The 13,620-nt window shown below is 29.6% G+C and overlaps 1 non-coding gene across 1 annotated transcript; it reads left to right on the top strand.

Annotated features, from left to right (window-relative positions):
* The first annotated feature begins 621 nt into the window (after nucleotides 1-621).
* LOC123304418 lies at nucleotides 622-740 on the top strand. Its single transcript, XR_006536441.1, has one exon. It is a non-coding gene; the product is annotated as a 5S ribosomal RNA (ribosomal RNA).
* Nucleotides 741-13,620: the final 12,880 nt, after the last annotated feature.

The following is a 13,620-nucleotide window of genomic DNA, read 5'->3' as shown; positions in this document are numbered from 1 at the left end:
CACCAAAAGAAAAGAAAGCCACAACTACATCATTGGCAGCCAAAAAGCCTAAAGCAAAAAAAGCGACTCCATCATCATCAACTGCTGCTAAAAAAGTTACTGCAAAATCATCAGCGGCATCAAAAAAAGCACCAGTTAAAGCAAAACCAGCAAAAAGTACAAAATCCGCTGCCAAAAGTAGCCCTGCTCGTAAACCGAAAGCACCAAAAGCTAAGAAAGCTTCTGTTGCCAAATCATCTCCTACAAAAATTAAAAAAGCAGCACCAAAAAAGAAATGATCTGTTACTTTAATAATATATTGAAATATTTCATTATTTTTGCTAAAAAATGAAAATAACATAGGCCTTAATACAGGCCACAAATTAATATTTGATAAGAGTAAATTATTTTTTGTATAAATATTTTATAAAATAATAGTTAAGAAACATTTGCCACAGTCAGTACCACGGATGGGTGGCCACTTGAGAATACTGTGTGCGGTTGCATTTTTATTTAAAATATATGGTATAATAAATAAGTATATATTTAAATTGATTACTTCATTGAAAATTTTAATAATATACTTTAATATTAATGATATTTATGAAAAATATATATTTGTAAAAATTTTCATTTATTACTGGCAACAGCCATACCACGTTGAAAACACCGGTTCTCGTCCGATCACCGAAGTTAAGCAACATTGGGCACAGTCAGTACTTTGATGGGTGACCGCTTGGGAACACTGTGTGCGGTTGCCTTTTTATATTAAAAATATAAATTATTTTTCTTCTTTTCTTTTTTTTTACACACCATATATAAATATATGTTATTTAGAAATGTAAACCTTTTATATTATTCGTCAACAAATAAATATTATTTTTTGTATAAAATTTTATTGCATTTATAACTCATATCATGGTTACTTTAAAGCGAGAAGTTTTTTTAATATTTCAAATGAATATAAAATAATATAAATTTTATGAAATTTATTTATTTTTAGAAATAGCAATCGCTTATAATTATAACAAAATTTTAATAATGTTTAATTTTATTTCAATAATTTATATATATATATATATATATATTTTTTAATAAAAATAATATACTCTTATTTAATAATATATGTTGGTCCTATATATAGGACCGAAAATATTTCTTATTTGTTTTTTTTTTTTTTAAATTGTCATTTAAAACGCTTATGCACGTTCTCCACGAATACGTCTTGCCAATTGTATATCCTTAGGCATAATTGTAACACGCTTTGCATGAATTGCGCATAAATTGGTATCTTCAAATAAACCTACTAAATAGGCTTCACTAGCTTCTTGTAATGCCATAACAGCTGAACTTTGGAAACGTAAATCGGTTTTAAAATCTTGTGCAATTTCACGTACTAAACGTTGGAATGGTAATTTACGAATTAACAATTCAGTACTTTTTTGATAACGACGAATTTCTCGTAAAGCTACTGTACCAGGACGATATCTGTGTGGTTTTTTTACTCCACCAGTTGCTGGTGCACTTTTACGTGCAGCTTTCGTTGCTAATTGTTTTCTTGGTGCTTTACCACCAGTTGATTTACGTGCAGTTTGCTTGGTTCTAGCCATTTTCAAATAATAATGTTTTTACAAAAAAACACACAATTTTAAAAATTATATTCGACAATTTGATACTACAAAGTCAAATGTTTAAATGCGAAATAAATGTGTTGTATTTATATTTATATGAAATTTCAAAATTTTTGTTGTCATATCCTATTGGATAGCTATCAGAGTATGGACTAATCAAATTGTATAGGCGTGGCTTAAAAAATCTTTAATGCTTTATATAAAAAGGCACAATTGTACCGGCGCTCACATACATTACAATACTTGTGAGGTTAACACACGTGTTATCCGTTCGTTAAAATATTGTAAATAATTTTTTATTAAAATGACTGGCAGAGGAAAAGGTGGAAAGGGTCTTGGAAAAGGGGGTGCAAAACGTCATAGAAAAGTTTTGCGTGATAATATCCAAGGTATTACAAAACCTGCAATTCGTCGTTTAGCACGACGAGGTGGAGTAAAACGTATCTCTGGTTTAATTTATGAAGAAACACGTGGTGTACTTAAAGTATTCCTTGAAAATGTTATTCGGGATGCTGTTACATATACTGAACACGCAAAACGTAAAACAGTTACAGCTATGGATGTTGTATATGCATTAAAACGACAAGGTCGTACTTTGTATGGTTTTGGAGGTTAAGAAAATATAATAATTTACTTAAAATATTTAGTAAATTTATTAAAGAATATTTAATACATCCGATAAATTTAAACAGGCTTTCCTTTTTGGGAAGCCACTAATTTTATTTATATAAGAGTAAATAAATTTGTTAATAAATATAACATATTATATAATTTGTTTACAACAAATTATTTTGTTTATAACATACATTACCAAATATTTTTATTTATTTTTTTTTTTTTTATTGTAATATATCTGCAATAATAAATTATAATTTGTATATTATCTATTTTATTTTACAATAACTTATTGAATTTTTGAAAAAATTTTATTATAAATTAATATACTATTATATTTTTTATATATACAAGTTAAGAGTAACAAGTATCGATAGGAGATTATCGAATTTATAACTAATAAAACATTTCGCCTTAATCAAAGAAAATAAAGATTTTGCTATACCATTTTTTATACTTTCAATAAATAATTTATTATTAAATTTTTATTATTTCATTTATTTTTTAAAATTATTAAAAATATTTTTCTAATAATTATAAGCGTACATAAACAAGTAGTAAATGTAAAATGAAAATAATAAAGGTAATGTAATGCATTTGCATTACACTGATTTACGATATATATTCCGCGATATCCTTTATTATATTTAAAATTAATAATATTGATATACTAATAATAGATATATTCAAGCTATTAATATATAAAATTTTATATTAAATATGATATTAATAATTGTTTATTTTATTTTTTTGTATATATAAAAATAATTTACTCTTATTTAAAAAATTTGATGGCTCTCTTAAAAAGAGAGCCATTTTTATATGTTGATGTATTTTTATGTTATCAATTAAATAATATTTTCGATTTATTTATTTTGAACTTGTATATTTTGTAACAGCTTTAGTACCTTCACTAACAGCGTGCTTTGCCAATTCACCAGGTAATAATAATCGAACTGCGGTTTGAATTTCCCGACTTGTGATTGTTGAACGTTTATTATAATGTGCTAAACGTGATGCTTCAGCAGCAATACGTTCAAAAATATCATTAACAAAACTGTTCATGATACTCATAGCTTTACTAGAGATACCAGTATCAGGATGCACTTGTTTTAATACTTTGTAAATGTAAATTGCATATGATTCCTTGCGCTTCCTCTTCTTTTTCTTATCACTCTTTGATATATTTTTTTGAGCTTTGCCAGCTTTTTTTGCTGCTTTTCCACTTGTTTTTGGTGGCATTGTTACAAACAATTAATATACACAGATAGTTACAGAACACCAGTCAGTATATGTATGAGCGTGTCGTGTATACAACTAGCGTATTATATACGCGAAGATGGATATAACAATAAAAATGAATACTACTCTCTGATTGGCTAAAAATAATACTATAAGGTGATTGGTTTATTTTTAAAGTTTTATATTTTATAAATATTATAAATTAAAATACCCAAATAACATTTTAAACATTTATGTTACAATCCCCGTAACGTACACATCTGTGTGATTATATTTACAAAAAAAAATATTAATTAAATAAATTTATTCGCTATGTCTGGACGAGGTAAAGGTGGTAAAGTAAAGGGAAAGGCAAAGTCAAGATCAAGCCGAGCAGGATTACAATTTCCTGTTGGAAGAATTCACAGATTATTACGAAAAGGAAATTATGCTGAACGAGTAGGTGCTGGTGCCCCAGTATATTTGGCTGCTGTTATGGAATATTTGGCTGCAGAAGTTCTCGAGTTAGCTGGTAATGCTGCCCGTGATAACAAAAAAACACGTATCATTCCACGTCATTTACAATTGGCAATTCGTAATGATGAAGAATTAAATAAATTATTATCTGGTGTAACAATTGCTCAAGGTGGTGTATTACCAAACATTCAAGCAGTGTTATTACCAAAGAAAACTGAAAAGAAAGCATAAATTAAAAACATTGCATTAATTTTTATAATAATAATACATCGATCATAGGCCTTTTATTAAAAGGCCACAAATTTATTTAAAATAAGAGTAAAAATTATTTTTATAAATAATATATTATAATATTTTTTTAAAGAATCAATTTAAATAATTATAAATTAATGATTCTTTTTTTTTTTTTTTTTTTTTATATGTTATTATGGAAATAATTCATCATATTATGATGACATTTAGGTAACATATTATAAGAATATTCATAAAATATTATCAAAATAATATTGTATTATGATGATATTTAGACAAAATATTATAAGAATATACACAAAATATTATCAAAATAATATCATTAGATAACAAAACTGTTCATGATACTCATACCTTTACTAGAGATAAAAGTATCAGGATGCACTTGTATTAATACATATTATCACAACATCACAAAATATTTTTTAAAAGGAAAAATTTTTTTAAAATTATTATAAAATTTGATTGAATTAAATTTCAATTTATTTTTTTAATAATTAAAGAAAAAAAAAAAACAAAGCATATAAACTTTCTATTGAAAATGTTATTTTAAACTAGATGGCCAAGTGAACTTCGTTACACAAACAATATATGACGTATTCGTTATTTAAATAATCAGTATCCTTTGATATTATATCAATACGTTACTCTCTTCTTTTGATACATATTAATAAAATTTCAATTTATAAGATTTTATGTCAATTATATAAATAATATTATAAATTTTCTAAATACATAAGTTAAGTAACAAAAAATTTGAATAACAAGATAAATTTATATATTATGTTTTAATACTCGATACTATAATATATCGCATCCGTTACCAATTATTCGGTATCCTTTGATTTATACACAGAATGAACTAAAAATATATATCAAATTTATTTTATTTATTTATATATTTAATATTATTATTATTATTTTATATTACAAAGTTTCTTAACGAAGCTTACAATGATTTCTCATATCGTACTTAACAAAATTATTTAGATCATATAAAATTTAAATTGTTAAAAAATTTGTATATTTATTATTATTATTATTTATTTTTATTAAAATTACATAACATAAAATTAATAATATTTTAATAATTATATAAATTAATTCTTATTTAAAATAATCTTATATTAATCTCAACAAATACTCTAATAATATATTTTGTCATAAATTTTTTTATATTTAAAATAAATATTATAATATATAAATACTTATATCAGTATAAAATTTCTTTATATAATTATGAAAAAATTAATTTAATAGTTAATTATTGATATTAATGCATAAATAAAAGTATTTTCTAATGAAATATATTTTGTCAATGTTCGATTAACACATTTCATAATAATACGTTTTCATTATTGACAAAAAAAGTTTTTCTAAAAATGAAATCTTATACTATAATATATATATTTATATATTAAATTTTTTAATTATTTATATACTAATAATTTATAATAAATCGATATTAAATAAAAAATAAAAATATATACTTTTTAAGTTTACCTTAAAAATATTATTGTTTTGTATGATTGAAATAATTAATATTAAACTATGTTTATTAATAATTGTTAATAAAAAAATTAAATATATTTTAATTTATAAAATAAATATTATTATTAAATTTATAATTTATTATTTTATATATTATAGAAATTGAAAAAATAAATCATGTTTACTACGACAGTAAATTAGAAATACTATTTAATTTTTATGTGTTTTCTACATGGTACTTTGACTTACATAGGGACTTATATTATTGTGAATAATGATATAATTGAAAACCTTTATTTTTTATTTGATAGAATTATTATATTTTATCATTTAAATATTTATAATAAATACATTATTTTTATAAAGTAAAAAAATATGGCCGAAGAAAATTCTACAGCTGTTGCAGCAACTGCGGTTACTGCTGCTTCTACAACACCAACAAAAAAAGCAACAGCTTCTGGTGCTAAACGTACAAAACAACATTCAAAACCAACACATCCACGTACATCAGAAATGGTTGTTAACGCAATTAAAAATTTAAAAGAACGTGGTGGTTCATCATTACAAGCAATTAAAAAATATTTAGCTGCAAATTATAAAGTGGATTCTGATAAAATTTCACCATTTATTAAAAAATATTTAAAAGCTGCTGTAACTGAGGGAGCCTTGGTACAAACTAAAGGTAAAGGTGCATCTGGTTCATTCAAATTGGCTGCTTCCGCTTCATCTAATTCTTCAGCTAAATCAAAAGTATCCAAAAAAGAAAGTGGAGCAAAAGGTTCAGCAAAGAGTGCTAAAAGTAAACGGGCACCAAAAGAAAAGAAAGCCACAACTACATCATTGGCAGCCAAAAAGCCTAAAGCAAAAAAAGCGACTCCATCATCATCAACTGCTGCTAAAAAAGTTACTGCAAAATCATCAGCGGCATCAAAAAAAGCACCAGTTAAAGCAAAACCAGCAAAAAGTACAAAATCCGCTGCCAAAAGTAGCCCTGCTCGTAAACCGAAAGCACCAAAAGCTAAGAAAGCTTCTGTTGCCAAATCATCTCCTACAAAAATTAAAAAAGCAGCACCAAAAAAGAAATGATCTGTTACTTTAATAATATATTGAAATATTTCATTATTTTTGCTAAAAAATGAAAATAACATAGGCCTTAATACAGGCCACAAATTAATATTTGATAAGAGTAAATTATTTTTTGTATAAATATTTTATAAAATAATAGTTAAGAAACATTTGCCACAGTCAGTACCACGGATGGGTGGCCACTTGAGAATACTGTGTGCGGTTGCATTTTTATTTAAAATATATGGTATAATAAATAAGTATATATTTAAATTGATTACTTCATTGAAAATTTTAATAATATACTTTAATATTAATGATATTTATGAAAAATATATATTTGTAAAAATTTTCATTTATTACTGGCAACAGCCATACCACGTTGAAAACACCGGTTCTCGTCCCATTCTCTGTACAACAGCTGTAGTGAACACATCGTTGTGACTACAACTTAATTACAGACTTACATAACACAATTTTATTTTTTTGTTATATGCAAATTTTTAACAAACAAAAAAATAATATCAAGTCAGTGCATGAAGCCTAAGCCTCGTGGCTTAAAACGCCTCAATAAAGATGGGCAAAGCCCATCCGAAATAAAAAATAAAGTGCTTGTACTCAATATACAAGATGCCAGTGAAATAAACCAGGAAAATGTAGGAAAAATAGTGAGAAAAGACACATTAAACAGTGATACGGACACAAAAAATAGTGAAGTGAACATATTAAATAGTGAAAAAGACACAACAAATAGTGAACTGAACGCAAAAAAGTGTGAAACGAAAATTAACGACAGTGAAATAGACACAAATAATAAAGGTACAGTAAACATTAAACTAAATCAAGTGAATGTTGAAAACAATAACACAACAACGACAACCGATATGATCGTTGATGACAACACAACCAAAAATATGGATTTAAGCTCAATGTTCGTCAAGCCATCGACCTCAAGGGGAACCGGCAAGACCACACCAAAACCCCCAACAATACCGCTAAAAAACCGATTTGCGCCTTTAGAAAACGATGAAAATGAAGAAGACGACGACAACGACTCAATTGAACTGGGTCATAACAAACCAAAAAAGCCACCACCACTTGTTATACACGCCAAAACTACCGACCACAAAACATATGTAAAATCACTCGAGAACGAAATAAACAAAGGATTCCACATTAAATACACCGCAAACAACACAAACTTGTACATTTATGATCATGAAGAATACAAAAAGTACAAAGAAATTCTAAATGAGGGCAAGGTGGAATACCACACATACACCCCAAAAGCGGAAAGAAAACACGCCTTTATCCTAAGAGGGCTAGACAACAGCACTGACACCGAAGAAATCATAGAAGACCTAGAAGAAAAATATAAATTAAACGTCGAAAAGGTATTCAAACTGAAAAATACCAAAAAAGGACTCTTTCTGGTAATCTGTGATAGCACAATAAACCTTAAATATCTCAACAAAAACATACAATACGTGAACAGGACAAAAATATCCTGGGAAATGCGGCACAACACGCCCGAAATCATTCAATGTAGGCGGTGCCAGTCCTGGGGCCATAGTACTACCCACTGCCGCGCGGCTCCACACTGCCTCAAATGCGCAGAAGGACATTGGACCAGAGAATGCGACAAAGTGCGCAAAGAGGACCCGACAACCGCCAAAAACATCAAATGTGTTAACTGCCAGGGTAAACACCTAGCATTCCACAAAGAATGCCCAGTATACATCAAAAAACTGGAATTGAAAAAAGTAAAATACGTCCCAGCTCCTCCCCCAACAACAAATCCCTGGAACAGAAACATACACCTCCAACCAACACAACCGGCACAAGCTCCACCGGTACAACAAAGCATTCAACCACAACAACCGCGTCAAAACTTACAAGGCCCTATGGGCAACCTAAATGAATTAACAGCGGAAATACAAAACCTCAATAACTTGATAAACATAGAACAAATGCTGGAACTCGTAAGGCAACTAAACTCAGCCCTAAGAAACTGCAAGAGCGAACTGGAAAAGTTCATCACTTTCAATAATTTTCTTCGTGCTAAGTTTGCCCAATGTCCATAAACATTGGATCATGGAACGCGTGCGGTCTAAGGCATAACGTCCAAGAACTTAGACATTACGTTGAAAAACACAATATACATATAATGACAATAAACGAGACAAAACTGACACCGGACATAAAAATAAAAATAAAAAATTTTAGCATTTTGAGAAGGGATCGCACTGCACACGGAGGTGGTGTGGCTATTCTAATAAAAAACAACATCCCGTACATAACAGTTGACGTTCAAAATAGAACATCTATTGAACATCTTGCCATCAAGCTAATTAATAACATTTTTATTGTTGCAGCGTACAACAACCCACGCAACATATTCACGGACCTTGACCTAAAGACACTGACCGACATAGGAACAAAAACATTGATAATAGGAGACTTGAACGCTCGACATCACACCTGGAAAAACCACATAACAAACACAAACGGACGTACTTTATACAAACACATAACAGACAAAAACATGATCGTACTACACACAGAAGAGCCTACACACTTCCCACACAACAACGCAACACCAACGTACATTGACATCGTCATAAACAAAAACGTAAACAAAATAACTAAACTCACAACACACACAGAACTGACATCAGACCATAACCCAATCATGTTTACATTAAACGATCAACACACAGACAACACAACAACAAAGTGTACATCATATAAAACAACTGACTGGGTCAAGTTTAGAAAAACACTAAACAATAACATAAACATAAATAAAAAAATAAAAACAAACAGTGATGTTGACATGGCGCTAGCCGAATTAACAAGTGCATTAATAAACACCAAAAACAATCACACAAAGCAAATTAAAATAAATTTTTCTAAACTTGACCTTAGTCAAGAAATTAAAAACCTTATCAAAGCGCGTAACGCTCTACGTAGACTGGACCACAGACGAGTAATACAAACAATCAAACCCGACATCAACAAACTAAACAAGGTGATAAGACAAAAAATAAGGCAACAGTTGAATCAGCAATGGGAAGACACCCTTAAATCCCTCAAGCCAGGGGACAAATCATTGTGGAGAATAACGAAATCATTTAGGCACAAAAAGGAAAATATTCCCACATTGATAAAAGACAACACTAACTACATGAGTGACAAACAAAAGGCGGATCTCATTGCTGACTCAATTGAAGCCGTACAACAAAACAACAACATATCACCCCTTGACAACACAGTCCGTCAGTCCGTAATAGAACTACAAAACAAAAACGATCGCCCAAAGAAACGAATCAAACTGACGTCACCACAGGAAATAAAACAAACAATCAGAAAATTACCTAACAACAAAGCCCCCGGACAAGACAATATACAAAACAAAGACGTCAAAAACCTCTCAACAAAAGCGTTAGTGCAACTTACATACATTGTTAACGCAATGTTTACATTGGGGTACTATCCCGAGGCCTGGAAAACAGCGTTGGTGGTCCCAATACTGAAGCCCAACAAAAACCCAACAGACCCAGCAAGCTACAGGCCAATTAGTCTGCTGAGCTCACTATCCAAAGTGGTCGAAAAGCTCATTCTATCTAGACTGAACAAAGTCATTACACAAAAAAATATACTAATCGACGAGCAATTCGGCTTCCGGGAGGGTCACGGAACCACCATGCAAGTGGCAAGAATCGCGGATTCAATAACTAAAAACTTCAACAAAGGAAACGTCACTTCCATGGTCCTCCTGGATGTCGAAAAAGCATTCGACACGGTCTGGATAGAAGGGGCTATTCACAAAATCTACAAAACTGGTATTCCAACCCAACTCAGCAGGCTGATGGCCTGCTATCTCCAAAATCGAAACTTTCGGCTGAAAATAAAAACCAAAAAATCAACTGTAAGGGAAATAAGGGCAGGAGTCCCACAGGGATCAGTTTTGGGACCAATCATCTTCAATATCTACATAAACGACATGCCGAAATTCGCCAAAACAAACCTGGCCGTATATGCGGACGACACCGCCATATACGCGCACTCATTTAACGCCCAGGTGGCGACAAAACAAGTCCAGATACACCTGGATATGATCCTAAAATTCGCCAATGACTGGAAAATTAAAATAAACGACTCAAAAACCGAACACATCCTGTTCACCAAAAAATTCACTAACATCAAAATCACAAGCCCCCTTAAGGTGAACGGGATGAGTATCTCAACCAGCAACAAGGTGAAATATCTGGGTGTATATCTGGATAAGGGCATGTCGTTTGTGCCTCAAATAAACCACCTGGTGGCCAAGGGTCACGGGGTAGTGCGTACACTGTATCCATTGCTTAACAGGTACAGTGCACTAACGCTAAAAACAAAAAAGTTGCTGTACGATGCAATAATAAAACCAGTTATAACAAACGCAGCACCGGTCTGGTGCAGTGCATCCAAAACGCAATTTATTAAACTACAACGAATTCAAAATAAATGCCTTAGACTAGTAGCAAACGCAGACAGACTCATCACAATCAAAAAATTACACAGCACAACCGACGCAAAAACAATAAAAGAAGTAATCAAAACTATGTCAGAAAAATTTTATAAACATCAAATACACAAAAGCAATCTGACAAAAAATATGATAATAGACCTGCCAGCACCAGCAAAACATAAATTAATATATCACACGCTGGAACCCGGACTGCAATAAAATATAAAAATAAAATAAAAACAACACGACCTACCACAACATAGCAATAAATTACAACAACAGCCTATACTGACAAGTCAGTTTAATATATAAACAGTTTTTTTACCAACTTTTTCTGTAGCAAACAAACAATAAATAAAAATAAAGTAACTCAAAACCTAACCACCCCCAAATCCTCCAAACTAATAAAAGCCATGCAAATCCAAAACAAATTTAGGATGAAAGCGCAAGCTAATAACCTAGAAAACAAAATAAAATATTTAAAATGTACATTATATATAATTTTGCATTGTATATTAATTGTATAACGTTTGTTAATTTTGTGACAATAAAGATTTATTTTAAAGTTAAAGGTTCTCGTCCGATCACCGAAGTTAAGCAACATTGGGCACAGTCAGTACTTGGATGGGTGACCGCTTGGGAACACTGTGTGCGGTTGCCTTTTTATATTAAAAATATAAATTATTTTTCTTCTTTTCTTTTTTTTTACACACCATATATAAATATATGTTATTTAGAAATGTAAACCTTTTATATTATTCGTCAACAAATAAATATTATTTTTTGTATAAAATTTTATTGCATTTATAACTCATATCATGGTTACTTTAAAGCGAGAAGTTTTTTTAATATTTCAAATGAATATAAAATAATATAAATTTTATGAAATTTATTTATTTTTAGAAATAGCAATCGCTTATAATTATAACAAAATTTTAATAATGTTTAATTTTATTTCAATAATTTATATATATATATATATATATATTTTTTAATAAAAATAATATACTCTTATTTAATAATATATGTTGGTCCTATATATAGGACCGAAAATATTTCTTATTTGTTTTTTTTTTTTTAAATTGTCATTTAAAACGCTTATGCACGTTCTCCACGAATACGTCTTGCCAATTGTATATCCTTAGGCATAATTGTAACACGCTTTGCATGAATTGCGCATAAATTGGTATCTTCAAATAAACCTACTAAATAGGCTTCACTAGCTTCTTGTAATGCCATAACAGCTGAACTTTGGAAACGTAAATCGGTTTTAAAATCTTGTGCAATTTCACGTACTAAACGTTGGAATGGTAATTTACGAATTAACAATTCAGTACTTTTTTGATAACGACGAATTTCTCGTAAAGCTACTGTACCAGGACGATATCTGTGTGGTTTTTTTACTCCACCAGTTGCTGGTGCACTTTTACGTGCAGCTTTCGTTGCTAATTGTTTTCTTGGTGCTTTACCACCAGTTGATTTACGTGCAGTTTGCTTGGTTCTAGCCATTTTCAAATAATAATGTTTTTACAAAAAAACACACAATTTTAAAAATTATATTCGACAATTTGATACTACAAAGTCAAATGTTTAAATGCGAAATAAATGTGTTGTATTTATATTTATATGAAATTTCAAAATTTTTGTTGTCATATCCTATTGGATAGCTATCAGAGTATGGACTAATCAAATTGTATAGGCGTGGCTTAAAAAATCTTTAATGCTTTATATAAAAAGGCACAATTGTACCGGCGCTCACATACATTACAATACTTGTGAGGTTAACACACGTGTTATCCGTTCGTTAAAATATTGTAAATAATTTTTTATTAAAATGACTGGCAGAGGAAAAGGTGGAAAGGGTCTTGGAAAAGGGGGTGCAAAACGTCATAGAAAAGTTTTGCGTGATAATATCCAAGGTATTACAAAACCTGCAATTCGTCGTTTAGCACGACGAGGTGGAGTAAAACGTATCTCTGGTTTAATTTATGAAGAAACACGTGGTGTACTTAAAGTATTCCTTGAAAATGTTATTCGGGATGCTGTTACATATACTGAACACGCAAAACGTAAAACAGTTACAGCTATGGATGTTGTATATGCATTAAAACGACAAGGTCGTACTTTGTATGGTTTTGGAGGTTAAGAAAATATAATAATTTACTTAAAATATTTAGTAAATTTATTAAAGAATATTTAATACATCCGATAAATTTAAACAGGCTTTCCTTTTTGGGAAGCCACTAATTTTATTTATATAAGAGTAAATAAATTTGTTAATAAATATAACATATTATATAATTTGTTTACAACAAATTATTTTGTTTATAACATACATTACCAAATATTTTTATTTATTTTTTTTTTTTTTATTGT

This window comes from Chrysoperla carnea, assembly GCF_905475395.1.
Source record: "Chrysoperla carnea chromosome X unlocalized genomic scaffold, inChrCarn1.1 SUPER_X_unloc_5, whole genome shotgun sequence".
NCBI lineage: Eukaryota > Metazoa > Arthropoda > Insecta > Neuroptera > Chrysopidae > Chrysoperla > Chrysoperla carnea.
This window is presented reverse-complemented; position numbering and strand designations above follow the sequence as displayed.